This window comes from Syngnathus typhle, unplaced genomic scaffold (genome assembly GCF_033458585.1).
Source record: "Syngnathus typhle isolate RoL2023-S1 ecotype Sweden unplaced genomic scaffold, RoL_Styp_1.0 HiC_scaffold_27, whole genome shotgun sequence".
In the NCBI taxonomy this organism is placed as follows: Eukaryota; Metazoa; Chordata; class Actinopteri; order Syngnathiformes; family Syngnathidae; genus Syngnathus; species Syngnathus typhle.
In genome coordinates, this window is record NW_026871933.1 from 329271 (window position 1) to 333487 (window position 4217).

At 44.4% G+C, this 4217-nt stretch overlaps 1 pseudogene; it reads left to right on the top strand.

Annotated features, from left to right (window-relative positions):
- Positions 1 to 2451: 2451 nt before the first annotated feature.
- On the top strand, positions 2452 to 2623 carry LOC133147046 (U2 spliceosomal RNA; annotated as a pseudogene).
- The last annotated feature ends 1594 nt before the right edge of the window (positions 2624 to 4217 follow it).

Sequence of the window (4217 nt, forward strand, 5' to 3'; positions counted from 1 at the left end):
GGTGCCGAAACCCGGGACCCTCATACCCGCCATCTGGCTGACGGAGGAGGACGTGCTGCATTGTCGACAAGCCAGCGTCCTTTAGGGGGACCTGGAAAAGAAAGTCCTGGGAAGAGAATTTCTTCGCTGGGCCAGCATCTTAGGTCTGCCTTCGTCTGCCAGAGGTGGATTGACGGGTTCCCGCAATGCAACGGACCAGGGGTCAGGTAAGTTAAAAAATTGTGAGGTTGTGAAACGCGTAAAAGGTGCACGGGAGACAGCTTGGGTTCAAGTCCCAGTGGAAGGAACGGGCTAAGAAAAAACAGAGCTTCTTTTTCTTAATTGAAGGAGGGCGTAGATTCTTTTTTTTTGTCCGTTCTTCCAAGCTGTGTTGGAAGGTTTTCTGGCTTGGGTTAGAGTCCCAGTGGAAGGAACGTGCTAAGAAACACGGAGCTTCTTTTTTGTTAATCAAAGAAGAGCGTAGATTTTTCTTTGTATGTTTTTCCGGCCAAAGAACAGCTTGGGTTCAAGTCCCAGTGGAAGGAACGGGCTAAGAAAAAACAGAGCTTCTTTTTCTTAATTGAAGAAGGGCGTAGATTATTTTTTTTGTCCGTTCTTCCAAGCTGTGTTGGAGGGTTTTGCACCCATCCTGGATAGGCTTAGGAATAAAAAGCGTTGGTGTTTGTGTGGTTGAGAGAGTGCGACTGGTAGGATAAATTGACTGCAAAGAGAATTTGGTGGAAGGTCAATTTAAACCTGCATCCTCAAAGAAAAGAAAAAAAAAATTGTAAAAATTGTATAAACCTAAAATACCAAATTAAGATGGGAAATAAGAACGGTAGATCTCTAGCTCTTGAAGAAGATGAGAAGTTCATGGCGAGTAAATGTCTTAATTGTATGCAATACATGCCGAACTGGAAGAAAAAGTATGGTGTAGAAGGTAGGGATGGGCGATACCAATGATTTTGGAATCGATCCGATACCAAGTATTTCCTACCCAAAATACCCGATATTCGATCCGATATCGATACCGGAAGTGTAATTTCCCGCCAAAAAAACAATTTAAATGCAGTGGCATTCTTGCTCTTGGAGAGTCATCTATTGAATTTTGTAGAAAAAAGTATTACGTCATGTACATGTATTATTAACCTTTTTAGACATTAGTGCATTAGTGGAAGATGCATATTAATAGTATAACTTTAATAAAAAGGAGCTATTCTTTACTTTTTTCTCTCTCTCTCTCTGTTGTTGGGAAAAAGTTTTGTCTTTTAGTATAATCTAAAAAGAGACATGGTACCAACAGAGATGCAGGGCTTAATCGTCATGAGCAGCAAAACTATCAATTTGTAAAGCCACTGGATACTTACATTTAATATTGTAATACTTTAGTGTTGTTTATAGAAAGTGGAGTTACAAATAAAACGTATGGCGTTCGACCACAAATTGAAAAGGGGAAAACTTTATTTATAAATGACTGACTAAAGCGTAGTAATTATTGCTTCAAATAGCACATCAACCACAAATGCTTACGATTTTTGGTTAGCACCTGATACCTGGATATGTCTTGCCTTTCTGAAACGCTGCTTCTAAGTTACTTTGGTACCTTAGATTTTCCGTCGCTGCCTTAGTGTCTGCGGCACGTTTCAACTGCAGCTCTTCATGAACCGTGGGGTGAATTTTGCTTAAATGTTTTGTCAAGTTTGTGGTGTTGCCACAATATTTAATTGTTTTGTGACATATTTCACATTTTGTTATTAAGTAAAATATAATATCCCCAAACCAGACTTCTCTTGCGTTCGGACTGGGCCGCCGCCGTCGCCATGCTTGTTTGTGTTTGTTTGGATTGGAACGGGGGGCGGAGGAGGAGGGCTTGGCTTGTGAGAAAATGAGTACGGTGAGTCGGTCTCAGGGGTTCAGCAGAGCCTCCACTGCGGAGGTCCGAACACACCTGATTTATAAATTTGTGATAACGCATATCTGAACTGGTCTCGCAAAGGCAACAGCAGAAGTCCTACTGATTTGCTGGTATGTCATTTGTCGTGAATTCATACATTGTGTTGGTTTTATTCTTTCAACAAGGTGGTGTTCATGCACTTCTGGATGAGTTCCGCTCTATTCTTCTGGCCCAACTCTTTCGGCGCAGCCGTTAGGTAGATATGATGACCATGGAAAGTTCTTTGTGAATGATCAATCTTTTCCTTTCATGTTCATCGGGACTACACTTTTAATAGGTACCTACACTGTGTATTTGGATAGAGACTGCTGAAAGGGGACACATATATGCCTTGTGAACTACATGCATTGCTGCGGGTGAAGAAGTGTGAACAAATAAGTCAGCAGACAAGTTTGGGGATTCATTAGTGCCCAGAAGAGAAGCACTCTGTTCCGTACTGTAACCTGTTAAGTTTGTTCCCAGTTCTTTACAGTTTACCAGTTCGTGACATGTAAGCGAATCCGTCACTCGTATACTCCATCGCTCCTCTGCCTTTTGGCTCAAATCAAGTGTAGTATCTGTTCTTGGGTTTGGGGGATTAAGAGAGCTGACCATAGAAGAGAAAAATGTAACAATAAAAGTGGTGATTTTACCCTTGCTTTTACTAATCAGTTCTGTTTTCATCCCAACAATGAAGGTGATTTTAAAATTGGAATGAGCCATTTTTTACTTCATCTGGAAATCCAAGTTGGAGAGACTGAAGAGGGACACCATGAAGAAAAACAAAAAAAAGGAGGAAAAGGAGTGCCGGACTTAAAGCTCTTCCTCGGAAGCAGATATGTTGCCCTGCACCTGCGAAGCGCGCTCCTTACACCAAATGTCACGTACCGGCGCCACCTGTGACAGGACCACGCCCCCCTATCAGCCGAATCGCCGCCACCTGCCACAGGCTCAGGGACAGCGCTATATCAACGCCGCCAGCGCAGACCCGAGTGTCCGTCTGTCGCATGATATTGCTTCGCTCTCCGGTCCACGATCCGGTCCATGAAGAATCGAAGAAACCGCAGAACAGCTTGTTCTTCCCAGCCTGATCGCCGATCCAGCGCTAGTTCCAGCTACTCCCACCGCAATAAAGTCTATCGCTACGCACTTGGCTGTACTGTCCAATCCCTTACACCAAATGCACCGAAAAGCCAAGCAATAACACGATTCTGGATGGGCTCATACCTCCGGAAACTAAAGCTAAAAACCATCGACCAAAGAATTCCTGTGTCTTTTAACCTGCCACCTTCTTTTTCCTTAATCAAGAAGTTTTTGAAGAACTTTAAATTACATAGAGCAAGAAAATAGTGAAATTTTAACAAATCACAGATCTATGATCTCTGTCCTACAGGAGCGGGAAGCGGTGTGTCCAGTGCGCGGCCTTGCAGTTTGGCGCAACGTCAACCACCCCGCCCTCTCGAAACAAACTTCGGGACCTGTCATGGATGGTGGCCCGTGATGTCCTCCCAGTCAGGTCGGTTATGCACTCTCGGGGTGTTAGATAAATTGTATGTATATGTTATCATGCGTTCCCTAATGAGTACTTATTAATAAGTTATTGCGCAGAATGCTTGCTGTTTCGCCTTGCAGACGTCCACCAGTCCACAACAAGTCATACGATGCTGTCTGGGGCTTCCTGACCTTCTACACCTCTGGGAATCCAAGAAAGTTGCTGATAGCTCAATCTACTCTGTTGATGTCTGCACATGACATTCTGTCCTTGCATTCCTTTCCCATGGCGTCCTGTCTGTAACTACTTGTTTCACATAGAATACTTGTTTATGTCCTTGCGCTCCTTTATTTTCTCATGAGACTAGGCCATGCTTTCCCCCCCACCTGTTAGGGGCTGGTCTCACATTGTAGGTAGGGCATCCCGAAATAAAAAGAGCGAGGGGTGTGACAGATCTTTAGTGTATTTTGGACTGCTGTAAGTCTGGATGCACTCCTCGCGAGAAAAGACTCAACATTCTGCCTCACTGGTTTTGTCTGCTGATCCTTTTGCTGATTTTGAACCTGACACGGGGCATGTCAGCGCTCTCAACGTGCCCCTGATCTGGCTGTGGCGCCCAGGAGTCAGTGTGGGACCTGCTCTGGTAGTGCAGGGCTGCCGTAGACCTGTGGGCGACCTGCAATTCCCCGCAAGGAAAGCGCTGAATGCAGACCTTGTACTCTATGGGGTGAGACCGTTGAAAATGAAGCAAGAAGACTTTACAAAGCAGTTGCTGACCTTTGCTGCCATCAATGACGCCATGTGGACTTCCAG